Source organism: Heterodontus francisci, chromosome 4 (assembly GCF_036365525.1).
Source record: "Heterodontus francisci isolate sHetFra1 chromosome 4, sHetFra1.hap1, whole genome shotgun sequence".
In the NCBI taxonomy this organism is placed as follows: domain Eukaryota; kingdom Metazoa; phylum Chordata; class Chondrichthyes; order Heterodontiformes; family Heterodontidae; genus Heterodontus; species Heterodontus francisci.
The window spans coordinates 95,568,519-95,584,258 of record NC_090374.1 but is presented as its reverse complement, the minus strand read 5'-3'; the positions used below and the strand labels follow the sequence as shown (position 1 = coordinate 95,584,258).

Below are 15,740 nucleotides of genomic sequence, written 5' to 3'. Positions count from 1 at the left end.
CATCCTTGGAAATATTGTTTGCACCTTCAGTGCCTCAAATATACTTTTTATAATCTGGAGACGAGAAGTCAGAGCACAGAAACAGGCCCTTCGGCCCATCGTGCCCATGCCGGTCATCAAGCACCCATCTATTCTAATCCCATTTTCCAGCACTTGGCCCGTAGCCTTGTATGCTATGGTGTTTCAAGTGCTCATCTAAATACTTCTTAAATGTTGTGAGGGTTCCTGCCTCTACCACCCCTTCAGGCAGTGTGTTCCAGATTCCAACCACCCTCAAATCCCCAATAAACCTCCTTCCCTTCACCTTAAATCTATGCCCCCTGGCTACTGACACCTCTGCTAAGGGAAAAAGTTTCTTCCTATCTATGCTCCTCATAATTTTGTATACTTCTAACAGGTCTCTCCTCAGCCTTCACTGCTCTAAGGAAAACAACTCTAGCCTACCCTGTCTCTCTACATAGCTGAAATGCTCCAGCCCAGGCAACATCCAGGTGAGTCTCCTCTGCACCCTCTCCAGTGCAATCACATCCTTCCTATAGTGCGGCAACCAGTACACAGCACTCCAGCTGTGGCCTAACTAGCGTTTTATACAGCTCCATCATAACCTCCCTGCTCTTATATTCTCTGCCTCGGCTAATAAAGGTAAGTATCCAATATGTCTTCCTAACCAAATTATCTACCTGTGCTGCTGCCTTCAGTCAACTATGGACAAGTACACCAAGGATCCTCTGACCCTCTGTACTTCCTAGGGTCCTACCACCCATTGTATATTCCCTTGCCTTGTTAGTCCTCCCAAAATGTATCACCTCACACTTCTCAGGATTAATTCCATTTGCCACTGCTCTGCCCATCTTACCAGCCCATCTATATCGTCCTGTAATCTAAGGCTTTCCTTCTCACTATTTACGACACCACCAATTTTCGAGTCATCTGCGAACTGTGTGCACAGTACTCTAGATATGGACTAACTAAATTTCCACACAATTTAACATAACTTCAGTTTTTCAATTCTATTCCTCTAGAAATGAACCCCAGCAATTTATTTGCCATTAATGGCCCTGTTAAGCTGCGTTGCTACTTTTTATGATTTGTGAATCTGTATCCACTACCCCAATTAGACTCTTATTTTCCAAGCAGTATGTGGCCTCTGTATTTCTCTTATCAAAATGTATCATCTCACACTTCTGCATTGAAATAGAGCACTTAATTCTTATCTTTATACACATGCCAGTTAATTTATCACATTTGTGGGCCTTCCCTATGGAGCCATGCATTTAACTACTTCAGATAAACCCGAATTACAATAGTGCTTCCATTCCTTCGAGAAGATTCAATATATGGCAGAGCTCCATAAACAAGTGAACCATTTAAGGGGAGACATAACCTAAGCAAATAACAGTTATCTAGACAAAGAATGCACAATTTCTTCATATAGTTATGCTTCAAGCTGAGCTCTCCTTTAGTTTTTAGAAAAGTGTGGAGCTGGTGATTTCCAGAATTATTGGTTCTTCCACAGCACATCAAAAATGTAAGCCATAGGACATTTAGAAGGAAGCAATCAATTTCCAAGTCAGACATGATGACCCCTTGGCTCATAGCTAAAAAAAATGGTTGAGACTGGCGAAGAACTCTCATTAATCCAAGATAAACCAAGAACATTTAATAAGACTCATTTTGCAGGTGGAACAATGCTCATGGTATTGAAATTAAGACTCTCACTTTTGTTTTGTCCCCCAGGATCCCAAAGCTGTGCAATTCCTTACCTTCCTTCTCCAACAACCTACAGCTTTTCAGTCTACTTCCAGAACTGAGGAACAATTATTAGACAGCAGAAGAGGTGCTTAGGGTCGGGGGTGGGGGGGAAAAGGGGGCAGTATCATGAACACAGATTTCTTTATCAGCTGAAACTTTGTCCAACTGGAAATCTTTTGCTTTTGGCTGGTCAATCATTGCTCACTATATTACTTACTAGTGATAATTGACAATGATTAAACTAGCCTGAAACCAAAGGGCTCCACAGGCATGACAAAAATTGACTATAGTTACCCTTAAACAGAGCATAGTTTCTGTTAAAATAACTGATCGGATTTTCTGCATTAACACAAGAAGAGAACGCTCCTTCAGTTGGTATCAGAACAGTATTAGTTTTTTTATGCAAAAACTAAATAGAAAATTTGATTCACTTGTGCTGTTACTTTAAAATGTATAATAATGTTTAACATGAAAGGAACACAATGGTTAAAGTAATAAATAACAAATGGATTGCTAAATGCAGGCTGACTTTTAACTGTTGATGTGGCCTGGCAAGCCACTTGAACCACAATCAGGGTAACTGGGGATGGGTAATAAATGTCAGCCTTGCCAGTGACGCCCACACCAAAGAATGACAATGCTATCCAGTGTTTCCCTCAACTTCAGCTGAAATGCTAATGCAGGTATTAAACCATTAACTTTTCTGACCTATATGGCTCTGTACCACAGTTTACAATGAGTCAATGGAAAAACCTCCTGAAAAGATTCAATGAAAGCAAATTCCTATACAGGACATGATGTGCGAAAATGAAGTCATTGTTAAGTTAATCAATACTTGGCATCTCTTTATCTGAATCTAAATTACACAAGAAGTGAATGCAGAATGGTTGACTGGTTAGACAGCATGAATGTATTTACAGTGTTACGACCAGGTGAGAAAGGTGTCTAGAGGTCCCTCTCAACCTTCACCTGGTCTTACTGTGACAGGGTTTAATTTTAAACACACCGTGTTTTTAGGTCCCCCTTGATGAATTCTTGTTCACTGCTTTCCAATTATAAGGCAAAGAAACCAGCACAAACAGGCTTTCTTAGGTTTAAAGAAGAAAAGTTGAAATTTATTAAACTTAAACTCTAATTTGGATAATGCCGATGAATACACTACGTGCCCACGTTAGCATGCTTACGTGATACACACATGCAAATAGAAAAGAGAAGAAAAATAAAGTGGCTCTTCAAGCTCATTGTAGTGTCCTTGATCGTAGGTAGATCTTGTTTTTCCTTGGGGCCCAGTATTCTTCTTAAACCTTGTTCACTGTAGGAGACTTTTCTCTCTTGGGTTTCATGTGTTTTCAGTGGATTCAGAGGCTTGTGAGAAAGAGATGGGAACAGACTGGACAGAGATCTTCTTAGTCCAGAAGCAAACAGACACTGTGTTCAAACTCTCTGCGGCCAGTTCAAAAGAAAACCCTGGAACAACCAGGTAGTCATGTGACCAGCTAATCTCACCAGTCCTGGTGGCCCTTGTGGATTGTATCCTCCTTAGCAGGCCCTGGAATGCGCTTCCTCACCTTCGATGTCCGTTGGCATGTAAATAATTTTTCCAGCCACGGCTGATCTGTTTAACAAGTCATTTCCTTGTTCCAATGACAGTTAAAAATCAATGTTCATGACAAAATTGATGTGCCTCATTCTTGGCAGGTGGGGGCCTAGCATGACAACAGGCTTATGAAAATACATCTGAACAGACATGTAATCTGTGTATTTCAAAATACTGCCCTGATCAACTATCAATGATTAAATGCTGTCTCTAAGTTGACAGGACACAGACCAGTAAAGAAGTTGACATCATATATCTGAAACACTTTCAAAAAATGTTGCCAACACAAGTTACAACTGGAATTATGAATGTCTGGTATAATTTTCTGCAGTCAAAATATAAACCTTTACTGAACGACTAAGTATTATATTTAAAATAAAGAAATGCAAGCTTTATTGTACATAATTCAGAATTATCAATATCCCTCAACTTCTCTGCCTCTCTTCCTTTAAGACGCTTCTTAAAACCTAACTGACCAAGCTTTTAGTCACATGTTCTTGGTGTCAATTTTGTTGTCCTGGTTATTTTCTTGTGAAGCACTGTGGGATATTTTGCTATGTTAAAGGCATTATATAAATACAAGTTGTTATACATTTAGTGCACATCATCAGTAACGAATTATTTTGTAGTAAAATCTACATAAACATGTGAATGACTTGTTTGTCTGGATCCCAAGAATTTATCAATGCTTTATGAAAATTTTATGAAACTGAGGGGTTCTTGTGTTTCATATTAAGTTTGAAACAGGCTGCTGCTATACAGATTTTATTGAACACAGTGAGAAGAGAAATTCCATATGAAACCTCTTAAAAATCAGTCAGAAATGTACAGAACAATGAAGATACTCATGGTATTATAAGACACATCCGATTCTTCACTCGTAGAAAGCAGCCATTTACTATGCAATACCAAATGAATTTCAAATTGAATTTGTTTTATTAAGTATTTAAAATATTTACAAAACAGCTAAAACAGAGACATATTTAGATCAGCTTTCAAAAATGAGTCAGGCTCCTCTGGCAATTCTACTCCGGATAAATCCCTTACGAATAGCTAATGAAGCCAAGTCAAAATTACATTCCACAAAAAATTAGAAAAACACTTTACTAAAAATATAGAAAGGTAATACAGAAGAAAAGGGAAATGGGATTAGGATATCAGAAATCAAACAGCTCTGTTACAAACAAGATGCGCCAAATGGCATTTTTCTGTGCTGAAATGTATATGATTTCCTTTCCCCGTCTCCCATTCAAATAGCTGTCTAACACTTGTCATCTTGGCTAACAGATGAAGAATGGTAACCTGAGTAATATTAGAGGTCCACTTACACCATGTTGCTTCCCCAGAATGAGTTACTATCTTCAGGAAAAAGGGGAAAAAAGGAAGGGGGGGGGGCGGAAATTAAGAGAAAAGCCTTTGGGATGCCTCTAATAATTTTGAGTGCTCTTCACTTGAGAACTTCTACGCAACAACTATCGACCTACACGGATCACATAACTTTAACAAAAAAAAATCAAGAAGAATGCAACCATTCCTGGTGGAGACTGTGTCACAATCTCCAAAAATAAAATAGTCAAGGTAAAAGGATTTAAAAACAAAGTGCTGGAAATACTCAGCAGGTCTGGCAGGCCTGTGACTTTTCATCAGAACTGATCAGACTTCTGGAAGGCTGTTTCAAGTGGGGCCAAAGTACTGCACACAATCCTGGTCACTGCATTGCAGGAAGGATGTGATGCACTAGACAGAGATTTACAAAGATATTGTCAGAAATGGAGATTTTTAGCTATAAGCAAGGAGTGCACAGGTTGTGGTTATTTCCTTTGGAACAGAGGAGGCTGAGGGAGATTTAATTGAGGTGCTGAGATAGAATGAATAGGAATGACTTATTTCCATTTGCGGAGAGGTCAATAATGAGGATTCATAAATTTAAAGTAATTGGCAGAAGGATCTGAGAGGCGTTTAGAATTCTTCTCACCCACAGAGTGGTGGGGGCCTGAAAGATTGCAACCATCATTGCATTAAAAAAACAAGTGGGATACGCATTTCAAAGTGTTGTAACTCTACAGGGCTACAGACCAAGAGCTGGAAAATGAGATCAGGCTTCACAGCTCTTTATTGGTTGGCAGAGACAGGATGGGTTGAAAGGGCGGCACAGTGGCGCAGTGGTTAGCACCGCAGCCTCACAGCTCCAGGGACCCGGGTTCAATTCCGGGTACTGCCTGTGTGGAGTTTGCAAGTTCTCCCTGTGTCTGCGTGGGTTTTCTCCGGGTGCTTCGGTTTCCTCTCACAAGCCAAAAGACTTGCAGGTTGATAGGTAAATTGGCCATTATAAATTGTCACTAGTATAGGTAGGTGGTAGGGAAATATAGGGACAGGTGGGGATGTTTGGTAGGAATATGGGATTAGTGTAGGATTAGTATAAATGGGTGGTTGATGTTCGGCACAGACTCGGTGGGCCGAAGGGCCTGTTTCAGTGCTGTATCTCTAATCTAATCTAATCTACCTCTTGTGTGTAAACGTTCTATGTTTCTTTGTTAGAAATAACATTTTCATGGTCGCAGGACCACAGGAACCACTGTGTTTTATTGATATCTCATATTAGTCTATATGACCAATGCTTTCTACACCTCCAAGCCAAACTGGAGTTCATCAGGAAACAGGAGAGCAGGGCATAAAGAGCCCAGGAGAGAGAGCAATCGAGTGAGAGTTCACCGGGAAACAGCGAGATCAGAGCGGGGCATAAAGAGCCCAGTAGAGAGGGAGAGGGGCAGACAGTGAGGGAGAGGGGCAGGCAGAGAGGGAGAGGGGCAGGCAGAGCCCTAGAGACAGTATACCACTGTGCCGCCACCTCTGCCTGGTCTGTCCTGCCGGTGGGACAGGACATACTCAGATAGTGATGGCAGTGTCTGGGACATTGTCTGTAAGGTATGACTCCGCGAGTATGACTATGTCAGGCTGTTGCTTGACTAGTCTGTGGGACAGCTCTCTCAACTTTGGCACAAGCCCCCAGATGTTAGTAAGGAGGACTTAGCAGGGTTGACAGGGCTGGGTTTGCAGTTGTCGTTTCCGGTGCCTAGGTCGATGCCGGTTGGTCCGTCCAGTTTCATTCCTTTTTATTGACTTCGTAGCAGTTAGATATAACTGAGTGGCTTGCTCGGCCATTTCAGAGAGCATGTAAGAATCAACCACATTGCTGTGGGTCTGAAGTCACATGTAGGCCAGACCAGGTAAGGACAGCAGATTTCCTTCCCTTTAGGCCATTGGTGAACCAGATGGGTTTGTACAACAATCGACATGGCCATCATTAGACTAGCTTTTTAATTGAATTCAAATCCACCTTCTACTGTGGTGGGATCCGAACCCATGTCCCCAGAGCAATACCCTGGGTCTCTGGGTTACTAGTCTAGTGGCAATACCACTACGTCACCGCCTCCCTGGTTTGTGGTATATATTAATGATTTGGACTTAAATGTGGGAGGCAAAATTGGGGAGATTGCTGATGACACAAACATTGACCGTGTAGTTGATAGTGAAGAGGATAGCTGTCGACTCCAGAATGATATCAATGGTTTGGTTGAGTGGGCGGAAAAGTGGTGAAGTGTGAGGTAATGTATTTAGGAAGGGCAAACAAAGCAAGTGAATACACAATAAACGGGATGATATTGAGAGGGTTAGAGGAAGTAAGAGACCTTGGAGTGCATGTCCACAAGTCCCTGAAGGTGGCAGGACAGGTAGATAAAGTGAAGAAGGCATATGGAATGCTTTCCTTTATTGGCCGAGGTATCGAATACAAAAGCAGGGATGTAATGTTGGAACTGCATAAATCGCTGGTTAGGCCACAACTGGAGTACTGCGTACAGTTCTGGTCACCACATTATAGGAAGGATATAATTGCTCTGGAGAGAGTACAGAAGAGATTTACAAGAATATTGCCAGGGCTGGAAAATTGCAGCTATGAGGAAAGATTGGATAGGCTAGGGCTGCTTTCCTTTGAACAGAGGAGGCAGAGGGGTGACTTAATTGATGTAACAAAATTTTGAGGGGCCTGGATAAAGCAGACAGGAAGGACCTGTTTTCCCCGAGCAGAGAGGTCAATAACCAAGGGGCACAGATTTAAGGTGATTGGTAGAAGGATTAGAGAGGACATGGGGAAAAACTTTTTCACCCAGAGAGTGGTGGGTGTCTGGAATTCGCTGCCCGGATCGGTGTTGGAGGCAGAAACCGTCAACTCACTTAAAAGGTCCCTGGATCTGCACCTGAAGTGCTGTAACCTGCAAGGCTACAAACCAGCTGCTGGAAGGTGGGATTAGAATGGGCGACTGGTTTTTTCAACTGGCGCAGACACGTTAGGTTCTAACTTGTGTGTTTAACCCCAATTTTTATTTGGCTGACAAACCTGCTTGGCTTTGATGTCTTTACCTTTTCTGGGTAGAACATTGAGTGGAGAAACTGGTGAGCTCTAAAATAATCTTCCTGATTTGTTTTAGACTGTTTATTGTGAGGCTTTGCTCCACTGTGGAACCTGATGACATGGATGTATGAACAAATGTTGGGAAAATCCCATTAATTTTGAAGTTCTTAATTACAATTTTGCCAATATAGAGATAATTTTGAAAAATATTGTTCCAACCTTCTCTCAATAGCCAAGAGACTGCTCTGAATGCACAGTACAGGACCCTGGGAACATGAAGGCAGGAATCAAGCAAAAATGACAATGCTCATCAGGAGATGAGTTAATGGCAATTGAATCTATCAAAATAAATGAAAAAGTTGAAATTAAAGTGGATGTCATCTTATATTTGTTTGGTAACCAGTTTGAAACATACAGCTAAAATATTTCCACTGTACTGCTGTAAAAACTGTACCTCATGGTGACCACCTAAAATGTATACCACAAGTATCTAAATTAGAGCTGCAACATGTAAAGCAATTTATTTAAATGATTCCCTCTATCCACTGAATCAAGCCTATAAAAACAAAAGAATTTGTTTCAATTTTGTGGCAACTCTAAATTAGACTTCTAAGCATACAATGTTTTGAACAGAATCATAAAATATCCCAGTTCTATTGCCCTCTTTAGTAATTCAATTTAAAAAAATGTAATTTATTAGAATATATTTTATACCACACTTGATTTTAAGTCAGACTCTATTTAAATTAGCACATGCATATAGGATGTCATAGAGAGATGCAGCATCGAAACAGGCCCTTTGGCCCACCGAATCCGTGCCGACCATCAACCACACATTTATACTAATCCTACATTAATCCAATTTTTCCCCTCTCACATCCCAACCTTCCCTCAATTCTCCTACCACCTACCTACATGAGGGGCATTTTTTTTTTTACAATAGCCAATTTACCTATCAACCCGCAAGTCTTTGGCATGCTTCAAACCTATTTACTCAGCTGGAACATTTTAAGTCAATAGGTTCCATTTTAATTAGGCTAGAAAGATAAAAGATACTAACATTCATTGTAATTATATCATGTCTTTTGCACAGCTCCATTAAAATGAAAAGTTACCTCGCGACTTGCTGAGAACATGAATGGCAGGTGAAAGGACTGGCATACTGAATAAGGAAAATGAGTTAATGAAACAAAATACATCAATACCATTTTGTATAAAATCCAACATGAACTGCAGCACTGTAGGGCAAGACAATTATCTATTTGTATTTGATCAAAATAGCACTTAAAAACTATGGTATTTCATGCGATTTGAATTTCTCTTAATATGGTTCCAGTTTCAAATAGCATCCAACTTTTCTCAAAGGTAACCCTAGCTCAGATGTGAATACCTATTAGCAGAGACCCGCAAAACATTTGCCTTCAAATTCGTATCTTATTAGTACTTAATTAAATACAGGATTTCTGGTCATTGCTTCACCAAAGGTAGAATCAAAACGTTTCAGTCTGGAAAAAGCTACATAAAGCTGTCCATGTGTAAAAATAGGCCTAGGAATATAAATACAAATTCTGTCAAGAGCCTGGCCTTGTGATTTGTTAAAAGTCATAGAATATGAAAGTCTAATTGAGAATTGCTTTCTCCTGAGCTGAAAAGGTAGTTTTACATCTGATGGGCCCAATATTATTCGAGGAATAAGCACTCTATTTCCTTGAAATGTGCCCGTTATAAATGCAGCATCGATTAAAGAAAACAGCTTCCTAACTACCAGTCTTGTTTCACGACAAGTCCTTGTTTATGATTCAAGTTTTGTAGCAGCATTATAACTGCTCCTTCCTTGTACAGTGGCATGCCTACTGGAGTTAAACTGTGTAGAAACTCTGCAGGGTATAGACTGTTATCTTCTTTGTCTATAGAATTGTTCTGAGTGCTTCCATTCTTTTTGTTAAATTTTTTTTTTTGGAGGACTTGGCTTTTAAAACTGAAAAGGATTCCAATGCTGAAACGTTTTTTTTTTAAAAAGAGGTCATCAGGAGGTCTTTTGGATTGAGCTTGTAAACAACAGTTACAGGAAGAATCAAGGAGTGCTAAAACCAAGCCTTACTGGAAGTCACCTGTCTTCAGATAATTACCCAGCAGGGGTTTTCTGACTTGGGGAAAGATGTTTACCAAAAAAGTGACAGGTCAAGATTTATAGGGGTCAGGAGGCTTGACTGACCAAAAACTTAGCCAGACCAGCTACATAAGTCCTGTGGCTAAAACAGCAGGCTAGAGGCTAGATGTGGTGAATGACTCACCATCCAACTCCCCAAAGCCTTTCCACCACATGAAAGGCATAAGTCAGGTGTGTAATGGAATAATTGCCAATTGCCTGAATGAGGACTGCTCCAACAACACTCAAGCAGCTCAATAGCATCCAAGACAAAGCAGCCTGCTTGACTGGTACCTTATTGGTTGCAAAGCGTTTTGGGGCACCTTGAGAACACCAAAGTCACTATATAAATGCAAGTTTTTCTTTAACATTTCACACCCTCCACCACTGGCGCAAAAAGACTGCAGTATGCACCATCTGCAGGATGCACTGCAGCAACTCGCCAAGGCTGCTTCAACAGCACGTCCTAAACTCTCGACCTCTACCGCCTAGAAAGATAAGAGCAGCAAGCACATGGGAAGACTACCACCTGCAAGTTCCTCTCCAAGTCATACACATCCTGACTTGGAAATAGATCGTCGCTCCTTCATCGTTGCTTGATCAAAATCATGGAACATCCTACCCAATATCCTCCCGTACCTATATCACATGGACTGCAGTAATTCAAAGCGGCAGCTCACCACCACTTCCTCAAGGGCAATTAGAGATATGCAATAAATCTTGGCCGTGCCCATATCCAAAAACAAATTTTGAAAAAAGTTGCATATGTTGGTTGATCAACTCAAAATGCTTTATCAAAAGATTTTCATCTGCAGTCTCTCTCGGTAGCTGAATCAAAATAAGGTTTTAAACAAACATATCTGTTCAAAAAAAGTGATTATTTTCCCCCAGAGATCCCAGCATCCCTCTTCCAGTGATATGAGATCGATCCTACCCATTGCTCCTAAAAGTTCTCTGTTTAGCGTCGCCAGAACAGGAGACGTTTCTAGACTCTGTCCCAAGTGTTTTTAGACCCCATTCAAAAAGCTATGTGCCAAGGCTCCAGTACAACATTACTAGACCTTGAGCCTCCTTCCCACTGCTGAAAAGTACAATTATTACTTGGCATAACAAGCCTATTGCAATAAAACCTCCAAATTAGTAAACATTAGGGAAGAACTGAAATAAAAACAGAAAATGCTGGAAATATCAGGTCAGGCAGTATGTGTAGAGAAACAGATATTTCAGGTCAATGACCTTTCCCTGCCTCAGTACTTATTAAAAAATGGTACATCGCCAACCTTTGCCAGTTCTGATAAAGTCATCGACCTGAAACGTTAACTCTTTCTCTTTCCAGCTCCAGATTTTCAGCATCCACAGTATTTTGCTTTTGTACCAGGGGAGATCTACTAGCTTTATTAAAAGTAGTGTTTCTTGCATGATCAACAGGGTTGGAGGTTTTGGATATCTGTCTTGTCACTTGCAGGTATGAACATACATTAGTAAAAAGGAGATCCCACTCTGCTTTGACGAAAGAGGAGCATACTGGCAAGGACCAGTTCAACCTCACCCTTTTGAGAAGGATCAATGTTTGAAGTAGATCCTATCACAAAAATACTTATGACTTTTCCATGTTGCAGGGAAATAGTGTTCTTGGGTTGCCTTCTGATAATGTTTTTCAGAGGATATCGTTCTTCACAAGAAGGATAACTTAATTCTCTCAGTCTTAAGCTAGTGTCAACTATCACCCTGACTCTTCAGACAACACTTCATATGGGCCATCATCCTCCACGTGGTCTCGGTTTTGCGTCAACATAATCACAAGCTCCATCTACAGACTACCAGTTGCCAGGGAGTTCCAGCTGTAGCAAATTTAAAATTTTACAAAATACTGTGCTTCTAATAGAGCATTCCTACTCTCCCTACATTTAATCCAGTATGACAGCGTACAATTTTTAACTTCAAAATGACTTGAACTGTATCATCCTTATGAGAACTTTTAATAAGGTAACTAAAACAAAGTGAAGTTTCAAATGTAAGATTTCCAGTAACCAAACATTAAACAATGAATTACAAGTAACAAAATCTGCGGTCTAGCCCATTTTTAATAAACCAGACATTATTTCCTCTATCTGATAAAAGGTCACAGACCTGAAAAGTTAACTATGCTTCCCTCTCCACAGATGCTGCCTAATCTGAGTATTTCTAGCACTTTGTTTTTATTTTATTATTTCCTCTACATCGATTGCAACACCAACTACAAGATGCACTGCAGAAACTCGCCAAGGTTTCTTCAATAGCACCTCCCAAACTCGCGACTTCTATTGTCTAGGACCCATGATCTCTGCCCGCCCCCTCGCTCTCCTCCCATTTCCCTCACACGCCCTCCTCTCCCCCCTCCCCCACCCTTGCCTCTCACGCCCTACCCCCAGCCTCGCACGCCCGCCTCCTCCTCTCCCCCACCAACCTCGCGCGCCCTCCTCCTCTCCCCCCAAACCCCCCTGCCCCAGCCTCACACGCCCTCCTCCTCTCTCTCCCCCCACTCTCTCTGTCTCTCGTCCACCCTGCCCCACACCCCCCCTAGCCTCGCGTGCCCTCCTCCTCCTCTTCTCCCTCCACCCCCCCCAGCCCCCCACACAGGCCCCCTCCTCCCCCATCCCCCAGCCTCGCGCGCGACAACGCACCCACCCTCCTCCCCCACCCGCCCTTCTCCCCGACTTGCCTCGCGCCCACCCGCCCTCCTTTCCCCCCCTTGCCTTGCACCCTCCTCTGCCCCTTGCCTCGCACCCTCCTCCACATGTGCGCTCTCTCTCTCTGGGGCACTCAGCACAGCAGCTTTGTGGTTGGTCAGCTTTTTTGAAAAAAAATCAGTTGCACAGCTGACAGTTGCTGCATGAGAGTGGTAACAGCGGTTTCCCACCTTCAGACAGATTCGGGGGTTTTTGGCAACCTTTTAAAAAAAAAAAGTCAGAAAACCCCGAATCTGTCCGACATTAGGAAACTGCAGTTCTCATGCAGCATTGGTCAGAAAGACGACGACAATGGGAAATTGTCATCCGCGGGCCAGATCCTGGCTCAGGGGCCATATATTGGACAACCTTGACTGAGAAGGACAAGGGCAGAAAGCACATGGGAGCACCACCTGCATGTTTCCTTCCCAGTCATACACCACCCTGACTTGGAAATATAATCGCTGTTGAGTCAAATCTGGGAACTCCCTAATCAACAACACTATGGGAATACCTTCACCACATTAACTGCAATAAATTACCACCTTCTCAAGGACAATTATGGATGGACAATAAATGCTGGCCTTGCTAGGGATGCCCACATTCGAATGAAATTTAAAAAAGTATACTGCATTTGTAACTACATTAAAATCTAAAATTACATATTCACTATTCAAGATTTCAGATATTGTAACCAAAACACTGCAGACTTAGTATAAGTGCCATCTAAAAATATTGTGCTACAGTAGTTCAAATATCTTTGTATATCCTTACAATGCTAGAGAAATTCTGAAGTTCGGAAGTCTTTTCACATGGAACTGAAGGATAAATCTACAGTAATTCAATAACTTTCAACTATCAGCTACAATACCCTTCATGGTCAAATCACAATCTTGGATCCTATAAGCAAATTATTGTAACATCGCTCCACTAGCTTTATAGGAAGGAACTGGTAACCATTTTTCTACCAAATTTTTCATTCTCATTTTTCTAAAACTAACCTGTACATTCTTCTAAAACTAACCTACTACTGTGTGGACAGGGGAGTTTAAAAATGAATTTACACAGCTACTAATGTGAAATGCACAACCTCAAGAAATATTCCTTGTATATACTTTACCCTCCCTGACACTTTCATATTTAGTCAATAAGATTCAAATATCAACTCTTTAATCCTTATCAATTCATACAACAGAGACTCTATTGAAAAGGCAAGTCATGTGTGCAAATCTAAGCTCATTTTCTGTCCAGCAGTCCATACTTGCTTTCAAGTATCTCATTCTGAAGAACAAAGTAGCATATAAACTATCCACTTTAGAAACAGAATACAATTAAATGGGGTAGAAACCACTAAACACAATGCACTAATATCACCTTGAATGAGTAAATGTGTGGCAAAAAGTGTTGCATTTTGCTAGTATTGTGATGGGGTAGTTATACTGCACGTAAGTATTTTTCACATCACTGTAAAGATTAGCAATACAACCTCGTTGAGATGGTGTCAAATTAGCAGTTTTCCAGCAGCGTGAATCAAAAAGTGATCCAAATCCACCTGGTAGTATGTTTTCTAGGTCCAAATAATCTTTCTGGCTTATCCAAAGTGATGAGCTTCACTGCTTCCAAAAGGAACCACTTTAGATGCCTTGCTGAAAGTGAGCCATGAAATGGCCTAATATCTAGCAACTTCAACAGAAACTTTTTTGACCAGGAGTCCTCCCCCGCAACCAGCAGACCCATTAACCCACCTCCAGTACTCTCCCTCTGGCCTCTTACCCACTCTTGATCTTTTCCGTGGTGCTGTTTCTGTCTGGCGTGTTGACCTCTACCTTACAGAGGCTGAACTCTCAGACACTTCGTCCTACCTCCCCCAGACCATGAACCCACCACCAAACATCAAGCTACTGTCCACCGGACTGTCACTGACCTCATCTCCTCCAGAGATCTTCCCTCTACAGCTTCCAACCTCAATCTCGCAACCCTGGACAGCCATCTTCTACCCCCTTCCCAAAATCCACAAACAGGACTGTTCTGGTAGACCCATTGTTTCAGCCTCTTCCTGCCCCAGTCAACTTATTTCTTCCTATCTTGACTCTTTCTTTTCTCCCCTGGTCCAAGCTCTTCCCACCTACATCCGTGATTCTTCTGACGCCCTACGCATTTTGACAATTTCCAGTTTCCTGGCCCTAACCTCCTCCTCTTCACTCTGGACGTCCAATTTCTCTACACCTCCATCCCCCACCAGGATGGACTAAAGACTCCACGCTTCTTCAAACAGAGGCCCAACCAGTCCCCACGCATCACCACCCTCCTCTACCTGGCTGAACTAGTTCTCACACTGAACAATCTCTCCTTCAACTCCACTAACTTCCTTGAAATAAAAGGTGTTGCTATGGGTACCAGTATGGGTCCCATTATGCCTGCCTTTTTGTGGCGTATGTTGAACATTCCTTGTTCCAGTCCTACTCAGGCCGCCTCCCCAAACCCTTTTTCTGGTACTTTAATGACTGTCGGTGCTGCTTCCTGCTCTCGCCCCGCACTGGAAAACTTCAACTTTGCTTCCAATTTCCACCTTCTCAACACCTTTACATGGTCCATCTCTGACAATTCTATTCCCTTCCCTTCCTCGACTTCTCTGTCTCCATCTCTGGGGATCGACTATCCACTAATATTCATTATAAGTACACTAACTCCAACGGCTACCTTGACAACACTTCCTCACACCCTGTTTCCTGGAGGGACTCCAATTCCATTCTCTCAGTTTCTCCATCTCCGACGCATCTGTTCTGATGATGCAACCTTCCAGAACAGAACAGCACTTCTGATATGTCTTCCTTTTTCCTCAATCGTGGATTCCATCCCACCTCCAGCCACACAGTGTCCGACCCATTTCGTGCACTTCTGCCTTCACCCCTTCCCCTCCCTCCCACAACCACGACAGGGTTCCCCTTGTCCTTACTTTCCACCACACCAGCCTACACATCCAAAGGATAATCCTCTACCATTTCCGCCACCTCCAGCATGATGACACCACCAAATGCATCTTCCCCTCCCATCAGCATTCCGATGTGATCGTTCGCTCCGCGACACCCTGGTCCACTTCTCCATTATCCCCGGCATTCTCAT

General features: G+C 42.1%; 1 protein-coding gene across 6 annotated transcripts in view; it reads right to left on the bottom strand.

The window, feature by feature from the left end:
* LOC137369151 (dmX-like protein 1) overlaps window positions 1–15,740 on the bottom strand; it is a 289,553-nt gene that overhangs the window by 240,124 nt on the left and 33,689 nt on the right. Inside the window, exon 1 of one of the 6 annotated variants that reach the window (XM_068029889.1) lies at window positions 1,764–1,838. The exons of the other annotated variants lie outside the window; for them this stretch is intronic. The gene's annotated coding sequence lies outside the window, so the exon portion shown is untranslated. Of the gene's footprint in view, window positions 1–1,763; window positions 1,839–15,740 lie in introns of those variants that run through there. 6 annotated transcript variants of the gene reach the window in all.